This window comes from Melozone crissalis, unplaced genomic scaffold (genome assembly GCF_028551555.1).
Source record: "Melozone crissalis strain CALT ecotype California unplaced genomic scaffold, PUWL_Pcris_2 ptg000006l_1, whole genome shotgun sequence".
Taxonomy (NCBI): Eukaryota; Metazoa; Chordata; class Aves; order Passeriformes; family Passerellidae; genus Melozone; species Melozone crissalis.
Genome location: NW_026535784.1, coordinates 3262892 through 3289594, shown reverse-complemented (window position 1 = coordinate 3289594; position 26703 = coordinate 3262892).

The window sequence follows — 26703 nt, the reverse complement described above, 5'->3', positions numbered from 1 at the left end:
CAGAGCCAATTATTGGTAGGTCCAAAGATGGGTGTGGGTCAATGATTGGCCAGTCAGAAATCAGTTAAGGTCCTTGTGAAAACATATTGAAGAAGAATAATAAAAAAAAAAAAAAAAGAATAGATATGATTGTGTAGTTATAATTGTGGCCAGAGAAATTAGGGGTGAGAATATGTGAGAGGAACAACTCCCAAGTCAGTGCAGAAGAGATTTTGGTTTTTCTCCCCATTATCCTGACCTGTTTTTGTTTGTAGTAAATTCAGTTTATAACTAATTCTAGCTTGTTTTGCCCATCATGGTATTCAGTGAGTGATCTCTCTCTGTCCTTATCTCCACTCATGAACTCTCTGTTATATTTTCTCTTCCCTCTCCAGCTGCAGAGGAGAGTAAGAGAGAGGCTTTGGTGGGTGCTTGGGACCCAGCCAGGGTCAACCCACTACAGCAGTAAACAGCTTATTTCATCCAAGACAAAGGCACAAGCAAGGATATTGAAGAATAAGGATTTTGGCAAGATATTATTTTGGCATATTAGGATGCAAGAAGAATGTAGAAGACCAGATGGCTCTTCTCCTTAAGGAGCCCAAGTGCAGAGGCTGGAAGTTAGTTCAGGGATGTGATTCGTACCTGGCACAGGCGAAAGGTCTTCAAGACATGGAAGAAGAAAAATGGCTAGATATTTTGAGGGCAATGTTTTGAGGGCAATGTTTCAAATGAACTAGACCATCTTTTGCCCTAAGAAGGACAAAAGAACATAGGATGTTCTTCTCTGGATATTTTTTGCCATTAAATGTAAACGATATGCCTTTATATTTGTTGAACTGAAAGTAAAACTCTGCTTAAAAATATGTATGAGGATTTTTGGTACATTTTTTGTGGTGTCAGACACAGCAGCATGCAAACTTGGGCAATGAAGGAGAAAGAACAGCGACTCATGTAAACAGGTACATTTCTGAACCAAAGAGTTTGAATTGACACTGCATGATACATTGCATATTAGATATGATTTATTTTTTCAGTAGAAGAGCTGGATACTGAGAAGTGAGAAATGGGTGACATTCTAGTGTATGCAGGCACTTCAGGAAAATCAAATTATTTTCTTTATTGTCATCTTTTAGAATTGAACTTTTAAATGTTGTCTATATTTTATATTTGGAAGCCTTGAAATTATTAAGAACACTAAAGCATTGAAAGAGTAGTAAATGCAGGTTAGTCAGCACAAAATCGTATTCACAAAGACACGTGGAATAACTTCTACACTGCCCTGGGCAAACTCTTGACTCAAGAAAGAACACTTCTAATGCTTGTGTAATTAGTGTCAGACATGCTAAATTATGTAAAATTAAGCATTTTGTATGAAATTAAATATAAGTTTAAGTTCTTATCACATTCAAGTGCAAAAAGAGCAGGCGTTCTTGCCTGTCAGTGTTGATCTGGATTTCATGCAGTTGACTTTAGAACGGCTTTTGATTTTGTCATATTTACATTATAACATGTTCCACAATTTCTGCATAGTCATCAAAGCTTTTTCTATTTCCTAGACAAATGTACAATCTAGGAAAATGAAATTCCTGTACTTTATTACTAACTTTCACACTTATCCTTGAAAAGACAGATTAAATCATATTTTATTTTCCACACTACTTACATGATAAAAGCTATTTAATAGATTTCATGAGGACAGAGAAAAGCATGACAACCATTTAGTTTGATCCTGAATAAGAAAGAGTACAGGATTTAGTGAGGTTACACACTTGAATAAGTAATCTTGTGCAACCACATTTTTTTCACAGGGCTTTCAGAAATTTAAGTGATAAAGGAAAATAATTTGTATGTGGTTCCAATGGCTAGTTCGATAATAATGATCAAAAAATAAAAAAAACAGGAAAAAAATTAAAAATTGGAATTTAAAACATATACAACATGTAATCTGAACTTCTATAGAATTTTATACCATAGTCAACATATGTAATAAAATGAGAAATACCTTTCCATTTAGATAATGGTCAAGTTCCTTCTAGTTTGATAAACAAGTGCTATCTTTCTTTTCTCAAATTATAAGGCAGTGGCTGCCAGGGAGCAGCAGGGCTGGTCCTGAGGGATGGGACGGTGGCGCAGGGCAGGCAGGGCTGCGCCGCCCTGAGAGAGAAGCGGAGCGGAGCAGGACGGCCACGGCCGTGCACAATCAGCGCTGGACAGAGGGAGGTGATGAGCGAGGGCAGGGAACGTCTGGGGAGCAGAGTCAGCACATCGGGGGGCAGGAGCAGGACTGAGCCAGGGGACACCATGGCAGGGTTCAGGCAGGGATGTGACATTCACATCTGAGCTTACCTCCAGCCTCTGAACACTGCGCGTGAGTATGGATGTGCATGTGTGTGTTTAGGGCGGTTCAGGGGGGGCTAAATAGGGCAAACATCCTTCCTGAATATTAAGGCCCATCTGTGCACTCAGGGCCCTGATTTCTCAGAAATCAGGTGTCTTCTACACTCAGATTTTTGGTATGTTTTACAAAGTGAGAACTGGATCCTGTATTTTCAATGTTATGTCATTAATTCCATAGTAGTTTATCCCTCTATCAAAATAGAAAAATAAAATATTCAGCCTCAAAGCTATTATGAAAGGTGTTTCAGAGTGTTCAGTACCTACATATGAATTTCTAATATTTTTCTGCTGCATAGAATTAAGGCTGCAGGAAGCATCCTCTAGGTGTGAAATTTGTGTACCTGATAGTATCATTCTTTAATAACTTTGCTAAAATACATGTGACCCTTTTATTCATTTAAACCCCTTTCATCTAACATCGTGTTTATTTACAAACATACTAGATGGTCTGTGGTTTATGTATCAGAGAATTTTAATACACCTTGAGGTTTTTTCAGGGATTCATACATAGGGCTGTATTTATTTGGTACAAGAAATAAGACAAATTATGCTAGTTTTATGACTTGTTGGTACCCTAAGATAAGGAGATGTTTTAGCACTTATCTGATCTGCAAACAGTTCTTTTTCCACTGGCAAAGGCAGTCTACCTGCTGGTAGATAAAGCTGATGGAGTTTATGTCCTCAATTCAACTCTAAGACTTAAAATCAATTCAGTTAGGGAAGAGTGATAAAGTCATTCTAGTAAATGTAAGATACCATGGGTTTCCACACATACTTGATCAAGCTCCTAGCTGCTACTGCTTCACAGGGATCTACTACATGGATATCATCCACAAGCACGTGCAAATATTGCTGACTTTTAGTTACCTCTTCTGTAAGAATAGTATGTTTACAACCTGGAGATTTGTGCCTTTTTTGCTTTTCCTAAATGCTTAACTATGAATTACCAAAATCCCCCACAAACATAACACATAACTAATGGTTAATATATTGATTTTCCAAATAAATATCAGTACAGAAGAAGCACAGATTATCTATAACTATGGTTATTTATAGCCATGACAAGCTGTATAAAAATGACAAAAAAACCCATCCCATTTTACAAATATTTTACAAAAGCAAGGTTTATACTAACCTCATTTCAGTCTTTTACGTGCATCTCTGTGTCATGAGCATCAGTTCTTCCTTCTTCATAGCTATACACAACACAAAAATACTTTATGCCTTTCCACATACATGAATTGAAATGGATTATTTTAAGCTAACATAAGCAAATAATAATTAACATACAATGTGTAATATGTCATATACTTTGTAATGTAAGACATATATATCACATATATAGTGTATAATATACAATCTATTAAACTCAGTAAAGTTGTTGCCAGTTGGTTTGCAATTTCTTATTTTTCCACAAACCTTACTTTTTTATCATTGAATGGTTTCAGTACAAAGGAAGACTTGAAGTTCAATCCCCCAACAATGAGCAGGGGCATAACTAGATCAGCTTGCTCACAGCCCTTTCCAAAATGACCTTGGAGACTTTCAGAGATGGGGCATGAACCATCTGTCTGGGTAACTTGTTCCAGTGTTTCCCTGGAAAAAGTTCTTCCTCATAGCTCATCTCAATCTCTCTTCTTTTGAGGGATGACTTAAGTGATTCATTGCTAGTAGAAAAAAAATTGATCATAAAAATATGAGTATGGTGTGAATAGAGAGAATGAGGAAAAAGAATGGGACCAAGGAAAATAAAAGTGGAAAGTAAAGTAATAGGAGAAATAACAGAGAAATAACATAGGAGAAAATGGATGATGCAAGCTTGAAAACGGGAGAGGAAAATCTGGAAGTGATCACTGCAAGAAGGCATGTCCATTTATTTGATGCTTAGTAAGTTTTTTTTTTGCCCTTTTAACCAAGGAGGATATAGAAGAAGTAAAAGCCAGAGAAAGAGACATTTTCATGAGAGACAAGAAACTTTTCACTTGATCTTAGTGAAGTCAGAGTTAGGAAGCCTTACATCAACCATTCTGCTTCTGTTTAGAGCCAATATTTCCCTCACCTTTGTCCCATGCAACAGTGCTTAGTTTTACCAACTTCTGCAAGACATCCTTTTAACTAAAGCCTAACTGGAATCAACTTACCAAAAAATCAGGTGCACTTAGGCTCAGTACCTCTAACACTTTCAGAATAGTAAATAATTATGTGTTTCCAGGCCAATTATTCCAAGTGAGTACAACATTACCTAATTATCAGACATCAAACATATATGCTTGCTACTTGATTTTTTCAAGGGCACTCAAGCATGACAACAGCAACACACATAGACAAGTTCAGTGGACTAATTAGCAATTGGTAATGAAAAGAAAATATTGTCAAGGACTCTTTTGCATACAAGCTCATTTGTTGATGAGTGGAAGGACACTCAGTTTCTATTATAATATTAGTTTCTCTTCAAGAAAATATAATAATGTAATTGAATATAATTAACAAGGCAGTTTAGAATGCCAACAAACCCCTTGCTAGATTTGCCAAATTTTTTAATGCAATAAATATGAATTACTTCTGAATTTTAAAGCTTTTTCCAGATTGAAGACAAAAAGAATAAGAAAGAACAAGGATCCTGCTGAAGTAATATGATAACTAGGGCTGGTGAAATAGGTAAACAATGTTATGTTTAGCGAAACATGTTATTTATTTTAAAAATAAAGATTATGAACTTATTTTATACTTCTTTTCCATCCTAATAGGAAGCCTTGCACATAACATTAAATGAAGGCTGAGGTGTAATTTTTTTTTTATAAAATTTGATTTGTTGGTAATATGCTATTGCTATATAATTTCTCACACAATATCAATTCTCTGACAAATCTACCTCTAAAAATTCTTAATAAGGTATTGTGTGAATGTCTCTGCTGGAAAGTCTTACTTTTATGTCTGTTCTCCTATAATGATGATACATTAGCAAGAAGCAAGTTTACAAGTCAGCAGTCTTGGCCTTTAGTTATCACAAAACAGGTTCCATTTGAAAATATTATCTTACTATCTGAACATTTCCAAACTCATATCTAGTCAAGTTGCATTAATAATACTGATACAAATGATACAACTGGGTTCTGCTTCAAAACAATTTTCTGAACAAACTGAAATTCTACTGTCCATAAACTCCAAAGTAGAGAAAAATATTTTTATTTTCATTTTGTGCTGGTACATATTTTGTCTCCATGTACATCTTAGAGATGTTTTGGTTTTTATAAATGTATTTCTTACTAAACAAAAGAGAGTACAAAAGTGCTGCTGACAACTGCACAGAACTGTAAAAGGAACCTGAAGGTACATTGTACCTTTCCAATAAGACAAACTGTAGTTAATGTTTGTGAAGAACAGGCCTGCAAAAAACAATAGTTTTTGTGTCAAACTGTATGTATGAGGAATGTATAGCCACAGGCAAGTCAGTGTCAGCAATGGCACCTGGGGACAACAATGCATCACAAAGAAAGGAATCTGAAAAGACACCAAGGCCCAAATTGTGCACTTGTGGCTTAGGGGCAGCAGTCAGCCAACAGGAGTGTTTGATTCCTTTTCACATGGGGCAGAAGGACTCCACAACCACTTTCTCTTTCTGAAAGAATTCCTGATAACAAAGAGAACAAGCAACACAAAAGAAAACAGATGTCTGCTCAATAAATTCGTGTTATGTACAGTCACCAGGATACTGGTAGTCAGGTTTTTCAGAATGTAAACCTTGCAAGTAAAATGTAATCAAATAGTCCCTCTTAAAAATAAAAATCTACTAAAGCACAATAGATGCTAGCATCTAGTTTCACTAGTTTCCAGCATGTTACCAGTTGTTTTCCACATGCCCTTGGTCTAGTGGGCATCATAACGTTCCAAAAAGAAAATGTCAAAATAAAAAATTATTCGGGGCTGTGCTTCATATAATGATATATACATACTCATATTTCCGTTCTCATACCGGCCAAAGAGGTTTGGAGAAACCCCAGGTTTACACTTCCTGAATTATAGGAAAGCTATTTCTTCAGTCAGTGTTTTAGTGGGCTTGGCTCACTCTGGATGAGAGCAGCTGTAGAGATGGTTTGGTTAGAAGCTGAAACTTACTGAGAAAAGAACATGACTGTTGAAAAGCACTGACAAGAAAGGACTGACAGAGAACGGACTCCCAGGCTGAAACTGCCGGCCTGGGAACTCGGCCGAGGAATGATAAACGTCCTTGAAGTACAGCTTGATACACAGAGACTTGACACATCCTGAGATACCACTGACAAGCACAAAAAACAAGGCACTGTAACAGCAACTTATTGTCTGAAAGGGTGGAAAACTGTCTGGAAAAATAAAATTACTCTGAAAGAACAGAAAATACCATCATCTACTGGCTGTTAAGGTTAAAAAAAAATCAAAATTAAGTGCATCTACTGTCTGCTCTAAGTAGTATGTCCTATGCCCTCTTATATCTCTATAACAGGGCATTTATTTTCATCAAAAAAGGAGCCTCTCTCTCTGAGAACTCCTCACACTACTCCTACTTTTCCTTTCTCAGATTGAGTTCTCCACATTAACTTTTTATGAAATCTTGGACTTCCACTGTCTGAGTTCAGACTCAGACACAGATTGTCACTGAAGTGAGATTCAGTCTGTTTCCTTGTTGTACCCAAGTTTTGGGGTTTGTTTGGTTTGCCCTCCTGCCTCTTGGATGCTTGGATCTCCATTTGTAATCAGCTTGTCCTTCCCTTTGGGATTGTTTTTCCTCTTCTGAAATCTGTCTAATTCATTTGATAGTGATGAAATATTTGTCTCCCAATTACTCTATTGTACCTGTTGTTAAATTGCTGATAAGTTGCTTCAGTAATGACAAGTTTCTATAAGAGGATATGTCTACTTGGCTGTCACTGTTATTGCTTATTGCTACATGATTGATTACTGTTATTATTGATTGTTGACACACTTTTGATTGATCCTATATCAATGAAAGCTAATGATAATCTGTAATAGTTTGAGATATGTGCACTCTGTTAATCATAGGCATACTTGTTAGTGGCAAGTTTTGTGATAATTTACATGGTAATTGTGATTCATGTGGTATTTGTGGTCACTTATAGTAGAGAAATTTAAAAGATAAAGTCTCTGTGTCCCTGTGTATTACAAAATCCTACTAATCCTTTGTTAGAATTTTTATACATCTGAAGAGCAGTAAGACTTTAGATTTTGACAATCATTAGACTCAACAGATACAAACTTCTTTGTCAAAAGTACTGACTAAAATGAAATTAATGTTTAGACAGCATCCCTTCAAACATTCTCAAGTACCTAATGAAACAGAGATGTGTTTTCTTTTTCTTTGAGTTGTCAAAAGTTTGAGGGTGTATCAACAGTTTCATAATATCAATAAATATGAGTGATTTGGATACAATGTATGGATTTTCAAAGACAGGAGGAGGGAGGATTAACTATAGATAGGATGGAGAGAAGATTAGCTATTATTCTATCTAGACATCTACTTCTAATGTTGTAAAAAAAGACAGGATACACCAAGACAGCATGGAAAAAGTATGTTTTTCCTCTGTCCTAAATTGAAATGTAAGTAAAAATTTATTACAACCTGTAGCTAAGTAAATCACATATTACATAAGCTCTCAAATGAGAAGTCTAAAAATATTTCTTACAATATAAGATTTCAGAAAACAAGGTTAATATAAATTTTATAAGACATTTAAAACATGTTGTTGAGGTCAATTTTTGTGGATTATCTAGACTGTGATACTTATGTCTGAAAAGAGCAAGTTTCATTAAGTCTTAATGATTTAAAAGAAGTAAAAGTGACAGAATCAGTTCAATTGAGCACCAAAGAAGACATCATAGAGTATTACCAGCTCTGAGACAATGTCCCATTCAGTACATCAATTTACCCAAAAATTATCTACATCATTAATTCAAAGGCAGGACAAAAAATTCTGATAGATATTTGCAGCAAACTTTAACTTATACATTTACATCTATATGTTGGACTTTATTTCTGTTAAGTCTGTGGATTTTACTCTTGTTACAGAGTTTTTTTTACAGTAACTGTGTATGTGTGGCTTGACAACACAGGCTCTAAAAGGCCTCTGTAATTCTTTCATGTTTACAAGAGGGTTCTAAAGGACTTTTTTTACCTCTTCTCATGTAAGTTTATGGTCATACACTATTTATCTGACACTATTTATCTGACACTAGCTCCACTGAAATAAAAACCAAATAGATGAGAGAAAAAAATCACAAGAATCTACGATAAGGTTAACCATGAGTGGGCGAAGGGAAAGTGGTGGTTGCAACCTTTCTGGGTTTTAGTAAAACTTTTAATACTGTCCCTCTGCACAGGTTTGGATTGGGATAGAATTTTCTTTTTTTTTTCACAACAGCCACTATGGGGATGTGTTTTGTGTGTTTGTGCAAAAACATTGCTGATAACACAGGGATGTCACAGCAAGTGCTGAGCAGTGCTTGCACTGAGTCAATGCCTTTCCTGTGTCTCACCGCATCTCACCAGAAGTAGGCTGCAGGTGTGCAAGGGGTTAGGAGGGGCACAGCTGACCCCAACTGACCCAAGGGGAATTCCATATCACAAGACACCATGCTGAGCAATAAGTTTAGTAGAGAGGTTGGCAGGGTGGGCGCGCTTTGGGAGCTGGCTGTGCATTGGTCAGTTGGTGGTGAGCAATTCTTTTCATTTACATCATGACACACATGACCAATGAGCAAGCTGCTGCAGGGAATGTTTTCCAAAACTGCCTCGGCTGTGAGGGAAAGCAAAAGCAGAAAATTTCTCATAGGTCACCATGATTTCACTTGATTTCAGTGCTGCAACAGGCAACATGAATTTGTTGAATGTCTTAAATCTATGGGGCCTTTTGGGTTTCATCCCAAAGTACTGAATGATCTAGTCAGTGTTATGGCAGATATCTTGATCATTTACCAATGGTCTTAGGAGGCTGGGGACATCCCCACTGACTGAAAACTTGTCAACGTTGCTCCAATTTACAAGAAGGCACAAAGAAATAGAAGAGAGTTAGAACAGAATGGAGTAGAATAGAAAACATCACAGGAATATTTCTTGATCTTGACTTTGGTAAGGCTTTGACACAGTCTCACACAAAATCATTGTTGCTCTTGGTTTGATGGATGGACTTCTAAATGGATGGACCTGGCTGAATGGCTGCATCAAACGTTGCAGTTCCTAGCTCTATGTCCAAATGGAGATCAATAGCAAGTGAAGTCCCTCGGGGTTTTGTGTCAGGACTGATACTTTTGAATATATTAATCAATGACATAAAGGGATTAAATGCAGCCTCAGCAAGTGGTTGGATGACACTGAGTGATGCAGTTGATATTCTAGAAGGAAGGGCTTCAATCCAGAGGGAACATTGACAGACTTGAGGATTGGTATAATGTGAATCTCATGAAGTTCAACAAGGCAAAGTGCAAGACCCTTTTCTGGATTGGGCAAATCCCAAATATCACAACAGACTGGGGGATGGATGGATTAGGAGCAGCCATGCTGAGAAAGGAATTAAGGATATTGGTAGATGAAAGATTACATGTCAGCTGACAAGGTACACTTTCAGGACAGAAAGCCAGTCATATCCTTAGCTCATGAAAAGAACTGTGGCAGCCAGTTGAGGGAGGAAATTCTTTCCCTATACTCTGCTCTGGTGAGGTGCCTCCTTGAGTGCTGCATCCAGCTTGGGGGCACCCAGGACATAAAAACATGGATCTGTTAAAGTGGACCCACAGTAATGCCATGAAAATAATGAGAATGATGAAAGACCTCTCCTGTGAGGAACAGGCTGAGAGGTTTGGGACTGTTTAGCATAGAAGAGAAAAAGTAGGGGTGGTGACATTATTTTGTCCTTTCAATATTTAAAGATGAATGCTAGAAAGATGATTTTTGGTTTTTTTTAATGATGGCCACCTGTGATAGTACAAAAGCTAACAGATTAAAATTAAAAGCATTGTCAGGCACTGGAACAGGTTGCCCAGAGAATCTTTGAATTCCCCATCATTAGAAATGTTCTAGGTCAAGCTGGATGGGGCTTTGAGAAATTTGATCTAGTGGAAGGTGTCCCTGCCAATGGCAGAATTTTGGAGCTATGTGGTTTTCAAAGGTCCTTTTCAACCCCAAACCCTTCTAAGATTCTACAATTCTAAAACATAAAAATGTGAAGCTCATTCTTTTTGCCCTTTCCACACTGTAATAGATTCCATTTCCCTTCTCTTTCTCTGTGTTGTAAAACACAGTATAAAAAACAAGGTACAGATTTCACTGGAAAAATATTCTAAAACTATCTTCTGTGAATTTACTTTTGGTGTCAGTGGTTCATGTTAGCAATTTAACTATATATAGTGTATCTGTTATCACTTCAAGTAGTGTTTCTAGTATAGTTGAAAAGATTACACTAGAATACTCCAGAAATGCCACTTTGACTGGTACTTGGAGCATTACTGTACTGCAGTTTTCACAAATACTATTATTTACATTGATACATTGGTACTTAAAATACCCATTCTTCTCATAATGTGTTGTGAGAATGTATAACAAAGCAGTGCTTCTGTCTAAGGAGAAATTTCAGCACAAGATTCTAGCTGAAAGCCACTGTATCTATCAAACCCTGAGAGGAAAAAAAATAGAAAAAAACAAGCCAAGATAATATGTAGAATCTCTTATTTAACTCTCGTGTATGCTACATTAAATTTCTAAACCTCATTTGCATTAGTTGAACTATCCATTACAATTCATTTACAATCGAAAAATTACTCCAAAGATATGCATACAGTAATGCTCAAAATAATTCAAGTTTAATACCTAGTTTAGCTTTTCTGAACCATGTTTACTGCAGAAATACAGTCCAGCTTCTCAGTCTGCTATGAAGATCATAGAAATAGCTATTATTGTTGGAGACATCAAGTCCTTAAAGGGAATTTGAACAACTTTATGCAGTTATTTTTATATGATATTTCAAATACAAATCTAGTGCTATTTTATAATCTATGTTAATGAATTATTTCCTATGTTGTGGTATGAAAACTTAGCATGTAGTAACTACAGAAGGTTAATAAATTGTTATACCAGCTTGAGCTAGAATACAGTGAATTTTATTCATTGCAGATTGCATGGTGCTATGTTTTTGATTTGTGACCGAGGCAGTGTTGAAAACACACTGGTGTTTGCATTGTTGTTGAACAATGCTTACTTTAAGTCGAGGACTTTTCATCCATGCATGCTGCCCAGCCAGTGAGCAGTCTGGGGATGCAGGAGGAGCTGAGAGGAGACACAGCTGGAACAGCTGACCTAAATTGACCTAAGGGATACCCCATACCACATTATGTCATGCTCAGCAATAAAAGATGTGGAGAAAAGGAGGAAGGAGGTGATGTTCTGAATACAACGTTTGATTGCCCAAAACTGTTTTTCCCTGCTGCATGTGGTGAGTTCTGCTTTCCTTGACACGACTGATCATCTGCCTGGTGATGGCAAGCAGTGAATCAATTCCTTATTTTTGTTTGCTTTCATGCACAGTTTTTGCTTAATCCTCTAAACTGTCCTTATCTCAGCCTTCACCAATCTGATTCTTTTCCCCATTGCATTGTGAGGGAAGAGAGCAAGTAGCTGTGTGGTGCTGAGCTGCCTACTGGGGTTAAGCTACAACAATCCTTTATGGAACCCAAGGTGAGTCTTGAAGGGTTTGTGATAAGGACAGATTTCAGTGTGAAAGACTGAATTTATAGCTGCTGAAACTGTTCAGCTATTAACTGCTACTCTCCTGTGCTTGCCATGGGGCTTGCTTGCCTTATTGTATATAAATGTCTAGAGCTTGTTAGTGGCTGCTTTCACTATTTTCTGTACTGCTTATCATCCTACTGCGCTATGCCTGCAAACACTTTGATAACAGCAACAACAATCTGCCTTGGTTAGCAGAGGGACAGGGCATTTTTGCTCTTCCTGTGCTGCTGTACTGGACAGGCTGGAACTTGAATCAGAACTCCAGTTAAAGGGACTAGGGCCTGTGGATAAGCCTGCATGGGCACAGGGATAACTCATAGGTATTCGTGTCCATCAAAAAGGCCATTTCAGAACATTCCAATGTCCAGTTATAGTGTTTGTCTTCCCAAGTAGCTGCTAGGCATGAGGAAACTTGCTTTCCCTTAAAAAACATCTGCCTGCAATAAGAAGTAGTGAACAAGTTCCTTACATTGCTTTTCTTATGCATGCAGCTTTTGCTTTAATAAGCTTAAGCAATCAGGGAGTGTTAAGCAGCTCTGTGGTGCTAAGCTGCCTGCTGGGGTTAACTTAAACAATTAACAGTGACTTTAATGTTAGAATTTTTCTTTATTTTCTGTTTTTCTATTATTGTTCAAATGTGTTGCTTTGTTGAGCTTTCACTCTCTTCATGTCCACCTTCTGATAAAATTGCAGTGAAACAGTGACCCTGTGTTAAAGAGATGAGTTTGTTACTATGGTGATGGCTGAATAATTACAAACTAAGAGTCTGACTTCATTGCTAAACTGAAATTACAGATGTTTTACCAGGTATTCCACCTGTATTTAGACATCTCAAGTAAACTTTTGATCTTATCTTCCATGAAAAACTAACTGATTTGAAATGTTTGCCGCATGTATCTTTAATTTGAGCTTGTTTAACAGATGAGTAATGATGGGAGGAAAGAGAAATGCTAGCAATGGCATTTCACAAAGCCTGCTTAGGCGTATTCAGGAAGTTTGTAATAGAGCAGAGGTGTGAATTATAAAACATGTAATGTAGGGCCAATTATATTATGGTGGAATGGTTTAGCATCCTAAATAAATTAATAAAAAACAAATATCTGAGTTTGTGCTCCTGTTACCTTTTTCCATGAGGCATTTTTAAGGATTCTGAGGGAAAAAAAAATGATAGAATTTCATTGTTACTGATTGAACAAATTTATAATTCTTTGTAAGTTATTTCAAGTGTTGATGTCTTTCGTTTCATATGTGTTTTGTTAATATATACATTTTAAAACAACAAATAGAGTTTATCTACAATTTTTAAAAATTCTTTGTGAACTCAATTTAAGTATTTTTAAATTATTTTAGATCATATGAATATAGAAATAAAGTTAAAAAAATTGGGGAAGCTGTGTCTATCAAGTGCAAAAAAAAATGAATGAATGAATGAATGAATGAATGAATGTTACATGTAAAACCTCCTCATTTTGTTATCATTACACTGTACTTAAACTGATCTGCATACCAGGGAGCATTAGCTGAAATGCAATTTTCAGTATAATGAGACAATCAGACTTAATAGAATGTAACAGGATACAAAATACTTTGTTCTTTTGTATCAGCTGTGTTTTAACCTTATCAGAAAGTCAGATCAAAACTACTATTCAGTAATTTGAAACGCATATAGCATAAAATAAAATACAAATGTCCCTTTAGGGACCTAGAATTAGTGTTTTCAAATAGAAGATTAAAGACAGTGAAAAGATGCCTTTGAATTCAAAGGCTCAGTTGCAATAACACTGATTTCAGTTCTGGTATTTCAAAGAACATAATTCATACTATCTTGAACAATAATGTTCTTAGGTAAGAAAGGTATTTAAAAACTGTTGTCAGATCTTCTTGCTTTTTCCATTAATGGTACAGGACAATCAAATTTCTCAATCATTGTATGTCAGGTACTGAAAGAATGCTGATGTTTTTAACATTGGTATGTGGAAAACAGAAGCAATCTGAATTAAATAAGACAAAACTTAAGATGCACCATGAAAGTCTATTTGTCATCTGTTATCTCCTCCATAACTTGTATGACTATTATAGGTAAGGGGACAACCTACTTTTCAAGGCCATTGGTAATTTGCTTGCATATTCGGTATGTGAACAAAATTAAGGAAGTATGCTATAATTCTTTCTATTTTGGCTATATATAGATCTTTTCCACAAATAGACTGATTTTCTTGGTTTTTTACCTTATGAGAAATCCATACAGCAATTGTCATCGGTGAATTAAAAAAATTGTCTTCTTCGAGTGTTGTGCCATGTTTATTTTTAAAAACCTACAAAACTTACCTTCCTATTATGATTGCTACCCCAATTATTTACAAATACTGAGGAAACCCTGTGTTTGGTGAGATTGTATTGTAGTACATATTCTATAAACACAATTTTTAAAAACAGTCTCTTCCTCAAGTAGATAACAGACTTATGGAACTGTTTTATAGAGGCAAATGTCTATGGAACATTTGCATGTGCAACTGATCTGTTTTTGTTCAAAGTGCTTTGCCAACAGAGGACTTGAATGATGGTTGGGTTACTCAGGCTACTTCCCTACAGCTGTACTTAGCTGTGTATATTGTTTATCTTACACCTAATTTTTCACTTTCGAGATAATACTGACTCAAATGCTCAATGCTATTTTGACATGGATTCCTGAAGACTAAATGTGCTTTCTGTGGTTACTGATACACTTCACCCTGGCAGAATGCAAATCATTTAACAGCTGTTTTGAACATCTTGTTCCAGGCTCAAGTTGCCAATATGACATTAACTAGGGATTTTTCTATTTAAAAGGTTCTCCTCTCATTTAGGCATCATGAAAGAAGCAAAAGGCTGGTCCTCATGGGAGTTTAGTTCTTTTTACAGAAAACTAGTTTTCTTTTATAATTCTATTTTTTTTTTTTTATTTTGCTTGTATCTTCACAGTTTTCATATTAATCTATCTTTTCTTTCTACCATTCTTCTTTTTTATTACTTTGGCATTAATATTTTTACATTTAAAATATAAGTATTGACTGAAAACAAGGAAAACTTTATTATCTGAATAACTACTATATTGTGTCTTCTTACAATAAACATTCTTTTCAACTCCTTACAGATCATTTTTAAAGAAAAACTCAAGGGAGAGGAAAAAATTTCTAAGTATGACATTATATCTTATTTGTTAATGAGGATATGCTTAATATGTGATTCCTAAGATCCTTCTTGATTGTCCACATGTGTGTATTAGAAAAGATGACCCCATTAGGAGATACCATCATCTCTTTGGCTGTTGTCTTCAGAGGAACATAAATTCAAGTTACTGAAAGTTCAGCTTCTACTTACTGAATATTTCTTAGCTGTCACAGAAATGAAACCATGGCTGCATCTGCTCCACATCAAGCAATCTGGTCCAGTGGGAGGTGTCCCTGCCAATTGCAGGGGGCTTGGAACTCAATGCTCTTAAAGGTCCCTTTTAACTCAAACTATTACATGATTCCATACGCTGTCGCTAACTCTTTCATTTTGTTTGCAGATTTTACTTTTTACTCCAGAAAGCCAAGCTCAAAGAAAGTAAACACTAATCACTGAAGTTCATAATAAATATCTGATAGCATGTGTCAACAGGGGTTTAATAACCAATAAATTTCTTTTTTCTCCAGTAAGTTACAATGTCATCAGAAACGAGAATCGATGGGGAGCTTTAGCAGATCTCACTGAAAGGGTAATGCTAAGAAAAAAACATGCTGAAAATCATCATCATCATCATTGACACCTCCCTCATTTGGGGGAACCCCACAGGGGAGGATGTGTACCCATGTTCCCTGTTGCTTATAAACGCTTTTACCATTTCCTACAGGCATTTTCCCCCTTAACTCCTTTCTGTCTGTCTCTCTCTCTCATTCTCTCTCCTTTAGTTACACCAAGGTAACCTTCATAATTACGGTTCAGGTATGCCATCAACTACACATTCTGCTAATAAATGTTCATATATATGAACTGAATATGAATAATATTCTTTCTGCAAAAAGCATGTATTTAGTTAGAAAGTCACAATTATTTTGTGAGCTAAATGAGAAGACAGTTGCAGTATGTATTGTTATTATCTATTTCTCATCAGCCTTTTAATGCTGTTTAAAATGGGCAAGTACTGGTTCTAGCTGTCTCAACTAGGCATTTTATTTCAGTTTCATGCTTTTAATTTTGTTAAAACAATTTTGTCTATTACACCCCTGAAGTAATAAATCATCCAGCGTCCCTAATTGCCCTTCCTGTCACTTGAGAATTTCAACAGAAATATAAGAAACGCCCACCTCTTTTGATGAGATCAAAGATTCCTTCAAAAGCTTGTATAGTGATTTATCACCAGGAAAAGACATGTTTTGCCTCTGTATTTTATTACTTATTTGGTTATTTAGCTTTTATGCATTTTCTCAGAAGGCTTTTTCCATCTTTTAATATTAAATAAGGTCATACCTTGTTAAGTGGAAAAAAAAATTCTTAAAGCTTAGATATCTAATCTATCGACTTGAAAGGAATTTTTACTGTAAATTATGCAGGTATACTTATATATTAACTTACAAATATAATTCCATATTTGATTTATATGATGAAAGAAGCTGAGTAAGGAAATAAATTACTTCCTAATTCTGTTAGGAAAAGATTCAGTTCCATGATTATCACTATTACTTAGTACAGGACACATACCATACCTTCACTTTAGAATGTGTATTGTTTTCCAATCAGTTAGTCGTCATTCTAAATATTTGTGGAATATATTTTCTCGTTTTCTTCCCTCTTCCCCTGACTTTTCCTGCATTTTTGAATGAGACCTCTTGTCATGACTAAACAGTATTCTAAAACTGCAAAAATAAAATGCAGCAGTGTTTTTGATTGATCTATAGAAATACATATAGAAAAGTTACTTTTTAATACGTTTTTATGGTACCTTAAAATATATACACTAAGATAATCCAATTAAACAAAACAAAATACATTATGTAAAATTACCTGGACTCCTTTGAAAGCAAGGTACTATATGCAGTGGTTTTAGTACTATATTTATGGTATTTGGTTACAAGATATTACAGCGGTTAAAAATTGCAAAGGTGTATCTTTTGCTTTTTAGGTATCTACTAGATAGATGTAGGAATAATGTGTGAATCATAAGGACATGAAATTGAAATGAAAGTCTCTCAAAAGAAGGGGAGTAAGACACTGTGTAATTTGTCTTGCACAGGTGAATTCCAGCCTTCTGGTACCCGAAGAGATTTAAAAACTGGAGAAAATAAAAGAATTCCCTCTACCATCCTCTGGAAGAATTTGAAGCAGATGAATAAACAGAATAAAGGAATGCCTGAGTATGTCTTGGTGAAACACTATCAAGACTTTGGTCAAAATTAGGTTGAAGATTCAATCTATGCATTTGAAAATTCATGTTGAGTAGAAATGAATCAATGGTAAGTACAGGGAATATCACACCAAGATGTGTCAAGCTTGGGTTTCTACAACTCCATTCTATAACAGATCCATTGCCTGCAAACTCGGAGAGCTGCCAGCTGCCTGTTTTCAAGACAACCAGACCAGGCTTCCCACAAGCTGACAGTGCAATTTAGCAACAACATGGATACCATCTTTAGAAAAAGACTAGGCAGTTTAATACTCATTTCAGGACATATTTAAGTCTGAATTGTTTTATTTCTTTTCAATTGTGATTTTTTTTCCTCCTGACCCAGCTTTTTTTTATGGTGTTTTTTGTTTCCAGAAGTTCAATGTTAGACAAAATAGAGACATAAAAGATAAAACACAAGCTCATTACCATTTCTTTTTAGTTAAATGAAATATTGTCATTTAAACACCAAGCAACAATCACAATGGCACTGTGTCATCAATAATCATTTGTTCCTTCACTTGCTCTTAAGGAGGATCCATTTCCCACTGACATTAATGACTCAAATGCAGCTGTTTTCAAGGAAAATAAAGGAATCAGGTGTCTTTAGCATCCAGGTTGTCATATGCATTGAAAATGTGGAATGAAAAAAGGTATTTCAATCAGAAAAAAAATCTAGTTATGAATATAATCCAAAAAGTATAATGGACATCTATCTATCAAAAATAAACAAAACTAACAAAATCCAAACAAACAAACAAAAAAACCCCAAAAATCACCGTCAAAAAACATCCCCAAAACACCAAAAAAAATAAATCATCCTCTATGATAATTGTTGTCCTGTCTTACTCCAAAACAGTTTTTCCCTTTACCTTTGTTTCTGCTGATTAATAAAAAGATAGAGATTAAATGGCCATTTTTCTTAATAAAAGAGTCTTGAAATTCTTTTTTTTTAAACCCATAAGTGTTTTGAATTTTGCAATTTAAAAACTTAGATTAAAATACACCAAGGATTAATAGGAAGTGGCAACAAAACTTGCAACAAAAAATTAGGATGTTTTATTTTCTATATTAATATTTATAACTATTTTGCAAAAGAGATATTATAGATATTGCCTCTTTAAATCTATATTTATTGAATATATGTATAAATATAATACTTTGAATTATTACATATAAAATAGTTATTTATTATATAACTACTATTGAATATAGTAGTTTAAATTAAGCAATAATTAAGCTTGGCAGGAGCATAAGCATAGTAAATATTTTGTTTCATCTGTCTTTTGCTTGAATTAATGTTCAGCATAACTTTTCCACCACACTGTTTCAGTATGCTTAATAAAAAAATTGTTATAATTGATAAAAAATTAATATGAAAATGAAAAAAAATGGCTCTTTCATGTATCTTAGAAATGTTAAAATAGTTCACTTTGTGATGCTTTTTTTATGTATATTTATGCTGAATATGTATAGTGAGAAAATATTTTAGCAAGCATCAGATCAATTTACTTCCAATATCTTCTATTATTAGACAGTGTAAAGTACAAAAAAAATCATATAAATGCAGTCAATATGTACATATGTACTGCAATAAAATTACAAAAATATTTTTTTCTTTAAAATCTTTATAAATTACTTAATTTTCTTTCAAAATATCATTATATGATTTTAAAAGTATATGAATGGTGGACCCTTTCATTTAGAAAAAACAGGACACACTTAGAAGATGAAGTGAAAGAATCCAAGATTGTTAGAAGGAATAAAAACAGAAGATGCGTGTGAGAAATGAAGGATACAAATGAGTTCTGGTAGCATTCGTAGTTGAATGTAATGGTAGTCCTTTCTCCCACAGTATTTTAATCATGGACTCTTATTTATGAACAACTAGAATATTGGTGTTCTGTCAGACAGTTCTATTTTCCATTACTGCAGTCTCTCATAGACATTTTATGATCATCTGTAAAATCAGTTGTGTCCGAAAGAAAGCTGTCTGCAGTAAATTTATTTATTGAAGGGTTGTGGCAAGACTCTGCTCTTAGATGTAAAACTTAAATCATCTTTCTTTCAACAAACAAGCTAACCAAAATAAAACTTGCAGATTTTCCAGATATTGCCTCTGACTCATTTGACCGACTTGTTCTGATGCTGTGAAACCTGCAGCTTCATTCAGTCATACAGACTAAAGAATACTTGCTCTGCTTACTCTCAATTTAGAAGGCCTAGGCTCCTTCCGCACTATGCATGGAGGAGAAAACAACCTGTATTTCCTATCTGAGCCCATTCCCGTGAACAACAGTTACAGCATAAAATATCAAAACACTAAAACACTGATTTTTTTCTCTCTACATGTTATCATTTTTCTAAGACAGTAAGAGCGACCAATCTGATTTTCCTTTATTCCCCAGCATGTGTAACCCATGAGGTGCAGGGTGGCTGCAGGGGCTGTGCCCGTGCTGGGAGCGCTGTCCCCGGAGGCTCCCCCTGGCAGATCCCCTGTGCCCGGGGGAAAATGCCCAGAAATCGGGCTGTGGAGGAGCTTTAGCTCATGAAATCAGTGAATGCACCGCCTCTGCAAGCCGGGGTCGTTTTGTTTGGCCAGCAGCAGGGACACGCGGCCGCTGTGCCTGGAAATCGCACCTAACCTACCACAGGAATGGTCTATAGACTCAAACGTGAGAATTCATGAATTTCAGATGTCTATATTAAAGGCTTATAGAATCATAGAATCGTTTAGGTCAAGATCATTGTGTTCAGCCTGTACCCTAGGACTTCAAAGTCTACTGCTAAGCCATGACTCCCAGCATGTCTTTTAAAAACTTGTAGGGCTTGGGACTCAACCACTTCCCTGGGAAATTCTTCCAGTGTTGACAACCTTTTCAGGTTGTCAGGGCTTTTCAGGGAAGACATTTTCCCTTATATCTATTCTAAACCTATCTTGGGGCAACTTGAGGCCATTTCCTCTCATCCTATTACTTGTTACATGAGAGAACAGACTGACCCCACCTCGCCACCACTTCCTTACAGCAGGTGCATATGCTTTTTATTTGCAGGGGGTTTTGACCTTTTTTCTTTAGCTTTTCTCAGACATTTTAGCCTATTATCAAGTTATAATTTGACCAAGTTGTAACCCATCAGTACTATATCACTACAACCCACTTGTCTTTAAAATTTCTTTTTATTAAGAACTTGCATAGGACCAAGGACTTTGAACTGCCGTAGAAAATGGTTCAAAGGATTATATATGAAAGAGACACCAATACTGGTGTAATAACAAAGGAGAGAAAGGCTCATTGGCTAGAGACAGATTGTACCAGAGAGATTGAAATATGGATGACAAATCACATATGCAGAAAAAGATTCCTCACTGCTCCCCTTACAAGCAAACAAAAATCCTTAAAATACCTTTCTTATTTTTTTTTCCCTCTGGTAGGCTCAGCACTTTGTGTCTGAGAAATTAGTTTGACAAGGCATTTGAGTTTACATATGCCAGATGATGCTAAGTGGGCAATGAATGTTATTTCTGTCTTGGTTCATGTATTTTTAAAATATACTTTATTAAACACATCTACCTTTAAAATGGAAAATACATAATTTATAAATATATGTACTTATAATGGGAGAGTAGTAGAGCAATCTTCAACAAATGAGAAATACTTATTCTCTCTGCCACACAAAATTACACTTCTCCAATGGAGGGCTCTTCCCTTTCACATGCCAAATCATTGGCTGTCAGGACCATGCTTGGGCATGATATTCAGAATTCCTGTTATGGAGGGTCTGACATTTACATTTTCTGTACTGAGGCTGACCATGCACCTAATCATAGATGCAGACAACAGCTCCTCACTCCAGGGAGATAATGCCCTGCAAGAAACCCTCCCACACACTTCTGGTTAATCTCTGACTTCAGCTTAGAAGAAAGAAAAGACAGTATGATGACATATTAATCTCTTCATTGACAAAATATTTTGTTTTCTTAATTAATGTTTCATCAGTCCAATTTATGTCATTAAACAAAAAAAGTGTTATTTATTACTTTGTTTAAAATGCTGTGCTGGAGATGCTTCCCGTTGAAGGTGGAAACAGACTCAGAAGTGTCCATCAGAAGCAGGAGGGGCAAAAACCAGGAAGATTTGAAAGAATGTCTACCATAATTAGAACTGTCAAACACAGGCTGCCCAGCAACACTGTGGGAACCATGGCCTTGGGGTGATAGGCAGCCTGACCTAACGTAGTCCCCTCTTTGAGTGGTGGATTGGACAAGATGACCTTTAGTATCTTTGACAGCAGATCTCATTGATTCTCTGAACATATTTATACTGTGGTCATTGCCACAGCATCTGAGTGCAAAAAGCGCTAGCATTTAAGTGATAACATGTAAATTTCATACAGGTATACTTATGTTTTACAACATGACATAGTCAAAAGAAATGGTAATAAGATACAGAACATATAAGAATAGAATTTTTTAATAGAAGAATTTCTTTCAACCAGTAGAACTTAGGTTCTTGTTTCATAATCCTGCGTTCTTGACAGAGACCCCAATTTTTCCTAAATGCATGTTCTCAAAAAATAAATCAAATCAGCTTAAAACTAACTCCTTTAATAATACACATAATGCTAAGAAAATCTTGATCTCTGTTAAAATAATTATACTTTTTATCCCAGTAATGGAAACTGCCTGAGCTGATAAATTCATTTTACAACATTAGCAGGTCTGAAAGCCTTTAGATCTAGATTTGTACTTCATCTAGTTTTTTGTGTCACACATACAGAAAGCATATTTCTGAGTCCTGGTAGCTTTGGAAAACCTCAGAATATAAGAAATAGGAAACACTGACTTCTTTAAAGCAGTTATTCCTGAGACTTTACAGTGACTATGCCGACAAATATTTGAGGATGATAAAAGGGAAAGAAAGAAGTCATTGAATTCTAATCAACATGCCATTTACTTCTTTCAAGAATTACTCTTTGTGTATTTGTAGGAAAGAAAAATACAGATGATAATACTAGAAGAAAATGTCTATTTATTAAAAGTCATTCTCGAAATCTGATTTGCAAAGACATTATCACTTCACTTGCTGAATCCTTTTTTTTTTTTGTTAGAGACTGAAATTTCCAGTTTGACAAATAACACCTAATGTAGAATTAACCCTGTTACCAAATAATCTTTCCCTTAGGAGTGTAAGAAGTCTCTGGGGAAAATGTAATGCACTTCACAAGGTGGACCCATGTGAACCCCATGAGGTCCAACAAAGCCAAGTGCAAAGTCCTGCAGCTGGTTTGGCAATTCCTGATATTAATACTGGCTGGGGGGTGAAGGGATTGCCAGCAGCTCTGCCAAGCAGGAATTGGGGTTGCTGGGCTGAGCATGAGTAGGCAGTGTGCACTTGCAGCCCAGAAAGACAACTGCATCCTGGTCTGCATCAATAGAAGCTTGGCCAGAAGGGCGAGGGAGGTGATTCCTCCACTCTACTCTCTTCTGGTGAGACCCCACCGGGAGTGCTGCTGATGTCCTTCCTGTACCTGATGTCCAGCTCTGGGCATCATGGCACAGGAAAGACAGGGGCCCATTAGGGTGGAGGGCTGCTGGATGGGACCATCAGAGCCTGGAGAAGAGAAGACTCTGGGGAGATGTTATTTGTAATGTTTTGATACTTGAAGGGGCTAGTAAGAACAGTTTAAAAGAGGGTAGATTTAGATTAGATGTAAGGAAGATTTTTTTTTTTTTTTTTTTACAGTGAGGGTGGTAAAAGACAGGAACAAGTTGCAGAGAGTTGTCAGATGTCCTATGACTGGAATGTTCTTGGTCAGGTTGGATGATGCTTTGAAAATGTCATAAATGCTCCAGAAATGAGATAACAGTGAAAGGAAAAAACATATTTCAATTCCTCTGGCATCAGTCTCCAAAAAGGGATGCAACCCCTCCCTCCCCTTAAGGAGGAATTACAGAGCACAAAGAAATAAAAAATAAAAACAACACCTAGAAGGCAATTAGGCCTGTCTGTTGGCAAGTGGAGGCTTATTGAGTGGTGACAGTAGCCCATACATTTTAATTAAAGATCCTAATGCAAATATCTTAGGTTTCAATGTTTTAAATGGATGTCCCTGCCGAAAGCTGATGTTTGGTCCTTAGGTTCAGACATCAATCCCATCAATCCCGGTTTTGGTAGAAACTCAGAGTCTACAATGTATGTACTAATGGTGATGCCTTGAGAGGTTGATCTGGAACAGAGACTAGACAGAGTTAAGGGAATAATGTAGATATTTATTAAAAGGCTTTAAAAGGATGCACACTCTTGGCAGTACAAGAGCCTGGCCATGGCTCTGCCCAAGATGGATGCAAGATGGACAACCGGTCACGAGTTTTCACCCTTTTCTAAGTTTTGGTCCATTTACATATTGGGGTTAATTGTCCAGTTGCAGCTTCGGGTTATGAAGTCTCAGCCTCCCAGATTGCTTTCTTCAGTTTTCCATAGTTTACACTTTTTGGGCCTGAGGCTGTAACGGTGTCCTTGGTTCTCGGGCTGGAAAAGGATTTTTTTGTCTAACTTAACTGTGGAGAGAATTTACTAACACGTAATATGAAGTTCAGAGTTACACACCAAGGCGGTACAGGATCTGGAAAATATGGAAGCTAGAACTTAAGGCAACAATGACTGTAACCAATGCACTCCCTCGTGGAAAAATTACTAATGATTTCTGTGGTGGCACAAAATGGAATTTCCGAAGTCATGACTAGGAAACAACAAATAATCTCCAGAAATCACTCCCCATATAGCTCAGCTGTCTGGCCAGCTGGGAAAGCAGACAGGAGGTGGTATTTAACAATTGATTGTTAGTATCTGAGTGCTAGTACAGCCATGCCAACAGCTGCTGTACCAAACATTGCAAATATAACTGCTACTTTGAAAGCAGCTGCATACTCATTGATGGTAATGCTAGATATAAAAAATATATTCTTTATGGTTCCCTTGAAGGAGGAGGACAAAGAGAAGTTTTCTTTCACTTGGGAGGGAATACAATACACCTTTAGCAGACTCCCACAGAGATATAAATATTCACCTATAATTGTTCATGCTGAACTTGCTGAACTTTTTCAGAGACTCACTCCCCCAAGATATGAAACTGTGACAAAATATATGAATGATATTCTGATTAGAGAAACTTGCCCTGAGAAGGTATGGGGAGAGGCAGCAGCAATATGGCAAGCAGTAAATAGTGCAGAAATTGAAATTCCACATGAAAAAATCTGGGATCAAGTAAAGAAAGGCAAACTTTGAGCGAGGAAATTGAGAATAAGAACGCAGCAAAACTTTTAAGTGAAGAATTAAAAAAATATCAGTCACTGGGACCAGTACACTCACACACCTCTATTACAGCTAAATGGAGTTTCTATATTTTATTATAGCACATATCCTTGGTATGTGTAGAAATTACCTTAATTTTAATGATAATAAATATGACTCAAATTAAAAAATATGGTTTTCCCATTAAATCATACAAAATTTAATTTAACAGATGTCTGAAAAATGTTTGACCTCAAGTTAGTATGATTCTTTGTGTAGAATTAGTTGCTTCCCCTCCCTCCTCCTCAGCCTTTTATTTTCTTAAACCTGAACTCACTTAGGGAAGGGCAAGATTTACAGGTAGGTGAATATTTACAAGAATAGGTCTGGAATTTGCTTTATTTAAGGAATTTGTACTTCTGCATTTCATATTTCTTGTCCAGGATTTTATTCTAGCATTATATTACATACATAAGGACCAAATTACAGTTATAATAATATGCTGAGTAATGGATGGAAGGTCAACAGACAGCTTGTTTTTTAATACTTTCCATTTTGCTAATTGATCTATTTGAACAATTTCCCTTTTTTTTCTTATATGAAACTTTAATTTTCCAAGTCTCAAATGATCAAATTGGGATAATAAGTAATAGTGTTTATCTAGGTGCTTCTGTATTGCCTATATTGAGATTCAGATTTTATCCAGAACTTTGTATTCACTGCATGAGTCTTTTACGCCTGTTTAAAGTATCCATTGCTGTTCTTTGGATCTGTTTCACTTCTTAATGGACCTATGCCTAAACAGAGTTTATTTCTATTGAAATGACAAAAAATCTTAGCTTTGGCACTTAACAAACTATAATTAAAGTGACACACTATAGTCTTATGAACTTTGTTAAACCAATTAGTGAAGGTTACTCCTACATTTTCTTCTCAAAATAGTGAAATAAATTCAAAAACCCCATCAGATGGTTGATCAAGAGTTCCAAATGATACCTACTCCCAATTAAATAAATTTCTAAATTCCCACAGATTTCTTTAGCGTTAAAATATCCTACAATAATAAATGAGAAAAAATAGTCCAGTAAGCTTAATATTTGGCATTAAATTTTTGATTTTGCTCTTGCTAGTGAATAACTTTTAACTTGCATAGAATTAGATTTGGAATTGAGAAAAACATGGAGGATACAAGCACTATGAACTAATTAATACCTAACTGTCCTATCTAAAAACAAAATTAAAAAACCTCACAAAAAAGTTCTTAGAGAATAAACCATTATATTTTATCTATAAATGACTTCTGGAAAATGTGTTTTACAGTAGGTTAATATAATGTGTCACAGTGTAGCCCCATTAATTATGCTGCGAAGCAGTGAGAGGTTGGAAAAACTGTATGGGTCTGGTATGACAGAAATTACATTTTTAACAGTTACATAGAAGATAAAACTAGGTTTAAAAAGTCTTCACTGTTTTCTAGTCTCCTACAAGAGCCAATATTGAAAAAATTCCCAAACTATAAATTCAAATAACCCATAGAAATTATGAAGACCTTCCATCCTTGCATACTTTATTAACTATATGTGTGAGAGTGATTTGGCAATCTGGGACATCTGGCAACCCAACAGGCATGTACAAATCCCACCTGCAGGTAGAAGTGCTCTTCTGCTTATAAATGACAATATACACTAAATTGCAGTATAAACATGTAATTATGTTATTACTTTTTTGTCTTGTATGTGAGTGGGTACAAAGAATAAACTTGATTTCTTATTCCTTCTCCACAAAATCAGTTCTTAAATCCCAGAACCCCAAGTGGCGGCACTTGAGAAAGCCCTTGAGGAAGGAATGGTATGTTT